The following is a 13,643-nucleotide window of genomic DNA, read 5'->3' on the forward strand; positions in this document are numbered from 1 at the left end:
CTGGGCGACTGATCATTGATCTGAGCGACTGATCATTGATCTGGGCGACTGATCATTGATCTGGGCGACTGATCATTGATCTGGGCGACTGATCATTGATCTGAGCGACTGATCATTGATCTGGGCGACTGATCATTGATCTGGGCGACTGATCATTGATCTGGGCGACTGATCATTGATCTGGGCGACTGATCATTGATCTGGGCGACTGATCATTGATCTGGGCGACTGATCATTGATCTGAGCGACTGATCATTGATCTGGGCGACTGATCATTGATCTGGGCGACTGATCATTGATCTGGGCGACTGATCATTGATCTGAGCGACTGATCATTGATCTGAGCGACTGATCATTGATCTGGGCGACTGATCATTGATCTGGGCGACTGATCATTGATCTGGGCGACTGATCATTGATCTGGGCGACTGATCATTGATCTGAGCGACTGATCATTGATCTGGCCGCCTGATCATTAATCTGAGCGACTGATCATTGATCTGGGCGACTGATCATTGATCTGGGCGACTGATCATTGATCTGAGCGACTGATCATTGATCTGGGCGACTGATCATTGATCTGGGCGACTGATCATTGATCTGGGCGACTGATCATTGATCTGGGCGACTGATCATTGATCTGGGCGACTGATCATTGATCTGGGCGACTGATCATTGATCTGGGCGACTGATCATTGATCTGGGCGACTGATCATTGATCTGAGCGACTGATCATTGATCTGGGCGACTGATCATTGATCTGAGCGACTGATCATTGATCTGGGCGACTGATCATTGATCTGGGCGACTGATCATTGATCTGGCCGCCTGATCATTAATCTGAGCGACTGATCATTGATCTGGGCGACTGATCATTGATCTGGGCGACTGATCATTGATCTGAGCGACTGATCATTGATCTGGGCGACTGATCATTGATCTGGGCGACTGATCATTGATCTGGGCGACTGATCATTGATCTGGGCGACTGATCATTGATCTGGGCGACTGATCATTGATCTGAGCGACTGATCATTGATCTGGGCGACTGATCATTGATCTGGGCGACTGATCATTGATCTGGGCGACTGATCATTGATCTGAGCGACTGATCATTGATCTGGCCGCCTGATCATTAATCTGAGCGACTGATCATTGATCTGTGCCACCACCTCCCTCCCCCTCTCACACGTCCCTCACTTCATCACCACCACAAACACAGAACTTGGGACCTTATGACAACCGTCGCCAGACACCTTCACATACCAACATGCACACAAAAATGTAGACACACTGACACACACACACACAAAAAAAAAAAGATGTAGACACACTGACACACACACACACACTCACACATGGCCACACCAACACTTGTCATCCTCCAAAAATATCATCCCAGCTGTAATGTTTCCCCGTCCACATAATACGACAGAGTCCATTAATAACGAGGACACAACCTGACCTTCGTCCTTATGGCTTCCCACTCTCAGGTAGGCGTTGTTTTCTTCACAGGAGCAACTGGAGCGGTCATGGGGAAACTTCTCGTCGTCCCACTTCGTTCTTCTCCAAATCAAAGAAACCATCTCAGTTTATCCTGGAATCACAACAGACTCGACCTTACTCCACCCAGAGGCAGAAATACACTTGACTAATGAAGGATCTGGAGCCCAGGGCGGCAGACGACGCCCTGATCGTTGGCTGCAATACAGTAAGTAAGTCGAGGCAGACGTGTGCTGGATGACAATGCACCGGGGGGGTCGGGTGAGCGGGTATTACAGAAGGGTGCACGGGGGCGTGTGCTGGACACAGCAAGTCGTAAGAGGCGCGGCATTTGAAGTCATGAGGCCATGGGATGCTTCTGTTGGAGACATGAGAGCTAGAGGAACGCCCGTCGGTCATCTTAGAAAGATTCGCAGTGAACAAAATGCATCGGGAGTATGAGGATACACGACACATGAGGACAATGAGAACCGTGAGGGGGACGTGAGGGTATGAGAGGCGTGTGTTATGTTGATTTGGAAGGTAAGAGAAGTGCACAGAAATGCCATGGCGTGGGGGCCGTGTACAGGGGATGCTAGGGCGTGGGAGTCGTGGATTAGATATATCCAAGGGCATACTAAGGGCGTGGAGGACGGACGTGTGCAGGACACATGATGGTGGTTTCGTAAGGGTCAACGAGGCTGGGAGGTGCGAGGCGTGGGAGGTGTGTAATCTGCTGCATATATGATTTATGAGGGTAATAGAAGGGTGTGCGAAGCATGGGCGGGGGACAGAGAGGTATTTAGAAATGATGAAAGGTATGCGGGGCGGCGGGAGGAAGAGGCGATGAGATGCAAGAGGCCTGGACAGTATCTGTGAAGAGGAGGACGCGTGAGTACACACACACTAGTCATAGGACGGTAGAGGTGAGGACATGGCCTGGGTACCGTGGGCACGAGCTTGGCCTGTCGTGGACACATAATGACATGGTTGGTACACACTTGGACATACGGAAGTGTTGAAGGCGTCTGAGTAGGGGTCATGGATAAGACATGGAGGAGGGGGAGGTGTAAACATAACACTTGGTGTCCGTGGTAACGGATGATGATTTTGATAATTACTGATAACACTTATCACAGTGTCCCATAACAGGTGGACTGATAACACTTATCGCAGTGTCCCACGGCCTCCGATGGACAGATAACACTTGTCATAGCTTCGTGGTTGTGCTACAATCAGTAGCAGGGAAAGGATGGACTCTTTTGGAGGGAGAAGACACATCGAGGAGATCATGTTCCTTATAATTCATTGATAACAAGACAACACCACCGTCACTCGGGCCTTTTCACTGTTAGCGTAACCATATGGCGGCGGAATCCGGTAACACCTGGATGATCCACTGATAATGCTATATACTTGCTCTGATATTCATGGCTCACCTCAGTCCTAACGCAGGGCGACGTAGATTTGCGACAGGCACGTACCGACGGTCGCAGGTGGCCATCAGAGACGTTCTACATGTCAGTCGTAGTCTCAATAATCATCAACGAATTATTTACGTATCTTCACTGATAACTGATAACTGATAACAGGATGTCGAGCGTTACTGGTGACTGGAGACGTAAAGTCGGTTTTACGTGATCCTGGGAGACGCCTCATCACTCACCCGCTGAGTATCTGCTGCTGAGTATGACACTCATCCTAGAACCTATGATGAGTTTGTCATGCAGGATATGATCACTTGATAGACCATGAGTTCTACCAATGTTCCTCTCTCTAATGATAATGGTTTCATGTCAGTGGACCCTGCCGGTATGACGCTGGTCTGAACCACCGCCCGTGTGACGTACATGACCTGACCCAGGATGTTTGACCTTGGTTGGACGGGATATGTATGTGCCCACGACACATCAGCTTGGCTCTCGAGATCTTGGATGAGACGGTACTGCAGACGGAGTGCTGTGCCCTGGGCAGCTGTCCCCTGGGGACAGGCTTAACTCTCTGGGTTCAAGAGTTTGCTACAAGTGTTAACTCCTCAGGGATCGCTGGAGGGTAAGTGCTACACAACGTGAGTTAGTTCTGGTGGTTAGCTGTCATGTGAGCTGTACCGAGGGAAATTGACTGAACTGACACCGACGAAGACGCACCCATCGTAACCCTAGAATGAGCAGTTTTATACTACTAGTTCTGGCTACGTTCATGGACTGAACTGAAGATGAATACGTACGTTCCATTCACACCATCTTCGCATTCAGTCAGCTTATCAGAGGCAGAGACACTGAAGTGGTGAGCAGATTTACCCCTGTAACTCTCGCCTCAATGTTCAAGATGGGTCATGGTTTATTTGGAGCTGTTCAGAGCAGCACTGTTTATAATGAGAGTCATGATGACTGACGCTGGACTAAGCTTAGGAAAGTTAGCTTAACATTTCTAAGCTTAGACACGACTGATATCATGACACATGCCTCGCATATTATACATGTATATGTGTGAAAGCTCCAGATGGTCTGGCCAAATCGTTGATGAACATAAACACTCATAATGTTAATCTAAACAATCTGGTTAAAAAAATGTATAAACATCAGGACTGGATCCACAAATCTAGTAGAATCAGTAAAAGTAAAGTCTATATATTTGTATGTGATACAAAGTATACATGTTTTTACAACCACCAGGACATGGACGCACATTAACCACACTAGCAAAAAGAAATAACATATTAGAGTAAACATTTATGTGTTATACAAAGTGTATATCTATAACACAGTAAACATTGGATGGGGAAGTAGAAAGTACAATGTTAGGGTGTCAGAAGATGGGATACGTTTGTAGGGCATATGGCAGCCACGGAGGTGGGGTTAGGACGCGGGAGACGAAGGCTACTGGTGGTGTAGGAAGGACTTGCTGGCGCGCCATCACAAGCAGGACCCACTAGACCGTGGAGCAGTAGGAGCCATGAAGACGAGTGGGGTGTGGGTAGAGCCCACGAAGCCACAGGAGGTGTGGGAAGGGCCCAGTAGGACGTTAGGAGCACTGAGGACGTGATGAGAGCTCGTGAGGGCGGGGGAGTTGTGCGGGATCCCACAGGGCGTGCGGAGGAACAGTGAGGGATTAGGAAGACCCATGAGGACGTTGGAAGCTTGGGGAAAAACTCATGAGGGACTAGCAGACATGAGGGTTTGTAGGAGGATTCATGAGGACGTGGAAGATATGAGGGAGGGGCCAAGGGGACATATGAGGGTAGAGGAATTCAGAGGAGGATCCACGTAAACGTGAGAGGTGCGGGAAGGGCCTTTGAGGGCGAGGGAGGTGTAGGATGGTGCAACTGTCTACGAGAAGACTGGTTAAATGGAGGAGCAACGTGCAGCCCTGGCCGGGGAGGGAGCCACACTGCTGAGGGAGGCAGCAGAAAGCGAGGTCAAGGAGCTGGACTGGCCGTGTTTTCGCGAGAATGAATGAATGTGAAATTGCCCAGTGGCTGTACATCTTCACTCATCAAGATTGGTAATACAATGTTGAACAATTATAACTACGGGTATTCTGGTGTCTTATAACAGTAGTGGAAGCAGTGGGATCCAAGTAAATTCCTTCGTCATCGTTCCAGTGGTGTTGCAAGACACCCACCACTGTGAAGTGCTGAACCATCCCTGGTGTGTTCTTGCCTGCATCCTGAGGTGAGTTACGGTGTGTCGCCCTTGACTCAGCGACCCTGCTGGTGCAGCGGTGTGACACACAGCTGTCTGGTTACTCCCTCAAGGACCTTAAGTTCTCAGGTCGGCTCATGTATGAAGGAGGTCGTTTACACAGTACTACGGTCGTGGTGGTCGTTTACACAGTCCTACGGTCATGGTGGAGGTCGTTTACACTGTCCAACGGTCGAGGTGGAGGTCGTTTACACTGTCCTACGGTCGTGGTGGAGGTCGTTTACACTGTCCTACGGTCATGATGGAGGTCGTTTACACTGTCCTACGGTCGTGGTGGAGGTCGCTTACACTGTCCTACGGTCGCGGTGGAGGTCGCTTACACTGTCCTACGGTCGCGGTGGAGGTGTGTAGGGGACATCGGATCTAGTGACTGCGTCACATCGTAGTGAGGCGGCTGCTCATGTCTCCCTCGAGCAGTGAGTGTTGTTGTGTACAAACTGTGGTCAGGACCCAGCCTGCCTACCCCAGGCCTGGCGGATCAGGACCCGCCAGCCTGGCGTGATTCCTCCTCTGATGTAGGACGGGTCACTGCTTGCCTGTGACGTCACCCTGTCTGCAGGGGTTGCCCGTACGTCCGTGACGTCAGCTCTCTCGGATGCCCCTGGTCGATCTCATCGAGGACGTCATTCCTTGGGCGTGACGTAGTGCAATTAGATTGAGAGAGAGAGAGAGAGAGAGAGAGAGAGAGAGAGAGAGAGAGAGAGAGAGAGAGAGAGAGAGAGAGAGAGAGGCTCTCACTACCACCCGCCCACCACCTTTCCCTCCCTCTTCACCTCTCCACTTATTCTGAGGGGGCTTGTTAATCATCCCCTGGATGCTCATCATTATCATCATCATCATCATCATCATCATCATCATCAGAGACAATGAGGTGATCCTTTACCTGCATGTGGGCCTCTGTGGGACTCTACCTGCCTGGGGTCTGCTGACTCAGTACTTGTATTCATTACCTTTTCTTTATGTTAAATGAGACGTCACAGGCAGCCGAGGCCCTAGTCAAGGTCATCCCATTAACGTGCAAGGAGAAGAGTGAATTGGAACGATGTGGTATACCGGGGTCGACGTGCTGTCAGTGAACTGAACTGTGGTTTCGGTGCATTACATATGACAGCTAGAGGCTGAGTGAACCAATGTGTCCTTTTTCGTCTGTTTCCCTGGCGCTACCTCGCTGAAGTAGGGAGTAGCGATGCTATTTCCTATTGGTCGAGGTAGCACTGAGAATGGATGAAGGCAAGCAAGTATTAATATGTACATGTGTATATATGTATATGTTTGTGCATGTACGTTTTTTTTTTCTTTTTCTTTCATACTATTCGCCATTCCCGCGTTAGCGAGGTAGCGTTAAGAACATAGGACTGAGCCTTTGAGGGAATATCCTCACTTGGCCCCCTTCTCTGTTCATTCTTTTGGAAAATTAAAAAACGAGAGAGGAGAATTTTCAGCTCCCTGCTCCCTCCCCTTTTAGTCGCCTTCTACGACATGCAGGGAATACGTTGGAAGTATTCTTTCTCCCCTATCCCCAGGGATAGAATATATGTGCGTATATGTGTATATATTGATATGTATTTCTACATGTATGTATATGCGCGTGTATGGGCATATATATATATATATATATATATATATATATATATATATATATATATATATATATATATATATATATATATATATATATCTTATTATTTTGCTTTGTCGCTGTCTCCCGCGTCTGCGAGGTAGCGCAAGGAAACAGACGAAAGAAATGGCCATACCCACCCCCATACACATGCATATACACACACGTCCACACACGCAAATATACATACCTATACATCTCAATTTACACATATATATACACACACAGACACATACATATATACCCATGCACACAATTCACACTGTCTGCCTTTATTCATTCCCATCGCCACCCCACCACACATGGAATACCATCCCCCTCCCCCTCATGTGTGCGGGGTAGCGCTACGAAAAGACAACAAAGGCCTCATTCGTTCACACTCAGTCTCTAGCTGTCATGCAATAATGCCCGAAACCACAGCTCCCTTTCCACATCCAGGCCCCACACAGCTTTCCATGGTATACCCCAGACGCTTCACATGCCCTGATTCAATCCACTGACAGCACGTCACCCCGGTATACCACATCGATCCAATTCACTCTATTCCTTGCCCGCCTTTCACCCTCCTGCATGTTCAGGCCCCGATCACTCAAAATCTTTTTCACTCCATCTTTCCACCTCCAATTTGGTCTCCCACTTCTCCTCGTTCCCCCACCTCCGACACATATATCCTCTTGGTCAATCTTTCCTCACTCACTCTCTCCATGTGCCCAAACCATTTCAAAACACCCTCTTCTGCTCTCTCAACCACGCTCTTTTTATTTCCACACATCTCTCTTACCCTTACATTACTTACTCGATCAAACCACCTCACACCACACATTGTCCTCAAACATCTCATTTCCAGCACATCCATCCTCCTGCGCACAACTCTATCCATAGCCCACGCCTCGCAACCATACAACATTGTTGGAACCACTATTCCTTCAAACATACCCTTTTTTGCTTTCGGAGATAATGTTCTCGACTTCCACACATTCTTCAAGGCTCCCAGGATTTTCGCCCCCTCCCCCACCTATGATTCATTTCCGCTTCCATGGTTCCATCCGCTGCCAGATCCACTCCCAGATATCTAAAACAGTTTTTCTCCATTCAAACTTACCTCCCAATCGACTTGACCCTCAACCCTACTGTACCTAATAACCTTGCTCTTATTCACATTTACTCTTAACTTTCTTCTTTCACACACACTTTACCAAACTCAGTCACCAGCTTCTGCAGTTTCTCACATGAATCAGGCACCAGCGCTGTATCATCAGCGAACAACAACTGACTCACTTCCCAAGCTCTCTCATCCACAACAGACTTCATACTTGCCCCTCTTTCCAAAACTCTTGCATTCACCTCCCTAACAACCCCATCCATAAACAAATTAAACAACCATGGAGACATCACACACCCCTGCCGCAAACCTACATTCACTAAGAACCAATCACTTTCCTCTCTTCCTACACGTACACATGCCTTACATCCTCGATAAAAACCTTTCACTGCTTCCAACAACTTGCCACCCACACCATATATTCTTAATACCTTCCACAGAGCATCTCTATCAACTCTATCATATGCTTTCTCCAGATCCATAAATGCTACATACAAATCCATTTGCTTTTCTAAGTATTTCCCACATACACTCTTCAAAGCAAACACCTGATCCACACATCCTCTACCACTTCTGAAACCACACTGCTCTTCCCCAATCTGATGCTCTGTACATGCCTTCACCCTCTCAATCAATACCCTCCCATATAATTTACCAGGAATACTCAACAAACGTATACCCCTGTAATTTGAGCACTCACTCTTATCCCCTTTGCCCCTGTACAACGGCACCATGCACGCATTCCGCGAATCCTCAGGCACCTCACCATGAGTCATACATACATTAAATAACCTTACCAACCAGTCAACAATACAGTCACCCCCTTTTTTTAATAAATTCCACTGCAATACCATCCAAAGCTGCTGCCTTGCCGGCTTTCATCTTCCGCAAAGCTTTTACTACCTCTTCTCTGTTTACCAAATCATTTTCCCCAACCCTCTCACTTTGCACACCACCTCGACCAAGGCACCCTATATCTGCCACTCTGTCATCAAACACATTCAACAAACCTTCAAAATACTCACTCCATCTCCTTCTCACATCACCACTACTTGTTATCACCTCCCCATTAGCGCCCTTCACTGAAGTTCCCTTGTCTTACGCACTTTATTTACCTCCTTCCAGAACATCTTTTTATTCTCCCTAAAATTTAATGATACTCTTTCACCCCAACTCTCATTTGCCCTCTTTTTCACCTCTTGCACCTTTCTCTTGACCTCCTGTCTCTTTCTTTTATATCTCCCACTCAACTGCATTTTTTCCCTGCAAAAATCGTCCAAATGCCTCTCTCTTCTCTTTCACTAATAATCTTACTTCTTCATCCCACCACTCACTACCCTTTCTAATCAACCCATCTCCCACGCTTCTCATGCCACAAGCATCTTTTGCGCAATCAAACACTGATTCCCTAAATACATCCCATTCCTCCCCCGCTCCCCTTACTTCCATTGTTCTCACCTTTTTCCATTCTGCACTCAGTCTCTCCGGGTACTTCCTCACACAAGTCTCGTTCCCAAGCTCACTTACTCTCACCACCCTCTTCACCCCAACATTCACTCTTCTTTTCTGAAAACCCATACAAATCTTCACCTTAGCCTCCACAAGATAATGATCAGACATTCCTCCAGTTGCACCTCTCAGCACATTTACATCCAAAAGTCTCTCTTTCGCGCGCGTCAATTAACACGTAATCCAATAACGCTCTCTGGCCATCTCTCCTACTTACATAAGTATACTTATGTATATCTCGCTTTTTAAACCAGGTATTTCCAATCACCAGTCCTTTTTCAGCACATAAATCTACAAGCTCTTCACCATTTCCATTTACAACACTGAACACCCCATGTATACCAATTATTCCCTCAACTGCCACATTACTCACCTTTGCATTCAAATCACCCATCACTATAACCCGGTCTTGTGCATCAAAACCACTAACATACTCATTCAGCTGCTCCCAAAACACTTGCCTCTCATGATCTTTCTTCTCATGCCCAGGTGCATATGCACCAATAATCACCCATCTCTCTCCATCAACTTTCAGTTTTACCCATATTAATCGAGAATTTACTTTCTTACATTCTATCACATACTCCCACAACTTCTGTTACAGGAGTAGTGATACTCCTTCCCTTGCTCTTGTCCTCTCACTAACCCCTGACTTATATATAATATATATATATATATATATATATATATATATATATATATATATATATATATATATATATATATATATATATATATATATATATATATATATATATATATATATATATATATATATATATATATTTATATATTCCATTCTGTACTCAGTCTCTCCTGGTACTTCCTCACACAAGTCTCCTTCCCAAGCTCACTTACTCTCACCACCCTCTTCACCCCAACATTCACTCTTTTTTTCTGAAAACCCATACAAATCTTCACCTTAGCCTCCACAAGATAATGATCAGACATCCCTCCAGTTGCACCTCTCAGCACATTAACATCCAAAAGTCTCTCTTTCGCGCGCCTGTCAATTAACACGTAATCCAATAACGCTCTCTGGCCATCTCTCCTACTTACATAAGTATACTTATGTATATCTCGCTTTTTAAACCAGGTATTCTCAATCATCAGTCCTTTTTCAGCACATAAATCTACAAGCTCTTCACCATTTCCATTTACAACACTGAACACCCCATGTATACCAATTATTCCCTCAACTGCCACATTACTCACCTTTGCATTCAAATCACCCATCACTATAACCCGGTCTCGTGCATCAAAACCACTAACACACTCATTCAGCTGCTCCCAAAACACTTGCCTCTCATGATCTTTCTTCTCATGCCCAGGTGCATATGCACCAATAATCACCCATCTCTCTCCATCAACTTTCAGTTTTACCCATATTAATCGAGAATTTACTTTCTTATATTCTATCACGTACTCCCACAACTCCTGTTTCAGGAGTACTGCTACTCCTTCCCTTGCTCTTGTCCTCTCACTAACCCCTGACTTTACTCCCAAGACATTCCCAAACCACTCTTCCCCTTCACCCTTGAGCTTCGTTTCACTCAGAGCCAAAACATCCAGGTTCCTTTCCTCAAACATACTACCTATCTCTCCTTTTTTCACATCTTGGTTACATCCACAGACATTTAGGCACCCCAATCTGAGCCTTCGAGGAGTATGAGCACTCCCCGCGTGACTCCTTCTTCTGTTTCCCATTTTAGAAAGTTAAAAAAAATACAAGGAGGGGAGGATTTCTGGCCCCCCGCTCCCGTCCCCTCTAGTCGCTTTCTACGACACGCGAGGAATGCGTGGGAAGTATTCTTTCACCCCTATCCCCAGGGATAATATACATACATATATATACACATACACACACATACACACACACACACGCACATATACACACACACACACACATACATATATATACATATGAAAAATGTAAGAAACAATTTAGAAAACTGAAACTTCTAGCTTGAAATGAAAAGAAAAAATGAATGTCACATAATGGTTCAACCTCTGAGAACAATGGAAGTAAGGGGAGTGGGGGAGGAATGGGATGTATTTAGGGAATCAGTGATGGATTGCGCAAAAGATGCTTGTGGCATGAGAAGAGTGGGAGGTGGGTTGATTAGAAAGGGTAGTGAGTGGTGGGATGAAGAAGTAAGAGTATTAGTGAAAGAGAAGAGAGAGGCATTTGGACGATTTTTGCAGGGAAAAAATGCAGTTGAGTGGGAGACGTATAAAAGAAAGAGACAGGAGGTCAAGAGAAAGGTGCAAGAGGTGAAAAAAAGGGCAAATGAGAGTTGGGGTGAAAGAGTATCATTAAATTTTAGGGAGAATAAAAAGATGTTCTGGAAGGAGGTAAATAAAGTGCGTAAGACAAGGGAGCGAATGGGAACTTCAGTGAAGGGCGCAAATGGGGAGGTGATAACAAGAAGTGGTGATGTGAGAAGGAGATGGAGTGAGTATTTTGAAGGTTTTTTGAATGTGTTTGATGATAGAGTGGCAGATATAGGGTGTTTTGGTCGAGGTGGTGTGCAAAGTGAGAGGGTTAGGGAAAATGATTTGGTAAACAGAGAAGAGGTAGTAAAAGCTTTGCGGAAGATGAAAGCCGGCAAGGCAGCAGGTTTGGATGGTATTGCAGTGGAATTTATTAAAAAAGGGGGTGACTGTATTGTTGACTGGTTGGTAAGGTTATTTAATGTATGTATGACTCACGGTGAGGTGCCTGAGGATTGGCGGAATGCGTGCATAGTGCCATTGTACAAAGGCAAAGGGGATAAGAGTGAGTGCTCAAATTACAGAGGTATAAGTTTGTTGAGTATTCCTGGTAAATTATATGGGAGGGTATTGATTGAGAGGGTGAAAGCATGTACAGAGCATCAGATTGGGGAAGAGCGGTGTGGTTTCAGAAGTGGTAGAGGATGTGTGGATCAGGTGTTTGCTTTGAAGAATGTATGTGAGAAATACTTAGAAAAGCAAATGGATTTGTATGTAGCATTTATGTATCTGGAGAAGGCATATGATAGAGTTGATAGAGATGCTCTGTGGAAGGTATTAAGAATATATGGTGTGGGAGGCAAGTTGTCAGAAGCAGTGAAAAGTTTTTATCGAGGATGTAAGGCATGTGTACGTGTAGGAAGAGAGGAAAGTGATTGGTTCTCAGTGAATGTAGGTTTGCGGCAGGGGTGTGTGATGTCTCCATGGTTGTTTAATTTGTTTATGGATGGGGTTGTTAGGGAGGTGAATGCAAGAGTTTTGGAAAGAGGGGCAAGTATGAAGTCTGTTGGGGATGAGAGAGCTTGGGAAGTGAGTCAGTTGTTGTTCGCTGATGATACAGCGCTGGTGGCTGATACATATGAGAAACTGCAGAAGCTGGTGACTGAGTTTGGTAAAGTGTGTGAAAGAAGAAAGTTAAGAGTAAATGTGAATAAGAGCAAGGTTATTAGGTACAGTAGGGTTGAGGGTCAAGTCAATTGGGAGGTGAGTTTGAATGGAGAAAAACTGGAGGAAGTGAAGTGTTTTAGATATCTGGGAGTGGATCTGGCAGCGGATGGAACCATGGAAGCGGAAGTGGATCATAGGGTGGGGGAGGGGGCGAAAATTCTGGGAGCCTTGAAGAATGTGTGGAAGTCGAGAACATTATCTCCGAAAGCAAAAATGAGTATGTTTGAAGGAATAGTGGTTCCAACAATGTTGTATGGTTGCGAGGCGTGGGCTATGGATAGAGTTGTGCGCAGGAGGATGGATGTGCTGGAAATGAGATGTTTGAGGACAATGTGTGGTGTGAGGTGGTTTGATCGAGTAAGTAACGTAAGGGTAAGAGAGAAATAAAAAGAGCGTGGTTGAGAGAGCAGAAGAGGGTGTTTTGAAATGGTTTGGGCACATGGAGAGAATGAGTGAGGAAAGATTCACCAAGAGGATATATGTGTCGGAGGTGGAGGGAACGAGGAGAAGAGGGAGACCAAATTGGAGGTGGAAAGATGGAGTGAAAAAGATTGTGTGTGATCGGGGCCTGAACATGCAGGAGGGTGAAAGGCGGGCAAGGAATAGAGTGAATTGGAGCGATGTGGTATACCGGGGTTGACGTGCTGTCAGTGGATTGAATCGGGGCATGTGAAGCGTCTGGGGTAAACCATGGAAAGCTGTGTAGGTATGTATATTTTGCGTGTGTGGACGTATGTATATACATGTGTATGGGGGTGGGTTGGGCCATTTCTTTCGTCTGTTTCCT

This window comes from Panulirus ornatus, chromosome 30 (genome assembly GCF_036320965.1).
Source record: "Panulirus ornatus isolate Po-2019 chromosome 30, ASM3632096v1, whole genome shotgun sequence".
NCBI lineage: Eukaryota > Metazoa > Arthropoda > Malacostraca > Decapoda > Palinuridae > Panulirus > Panulirus ornatus.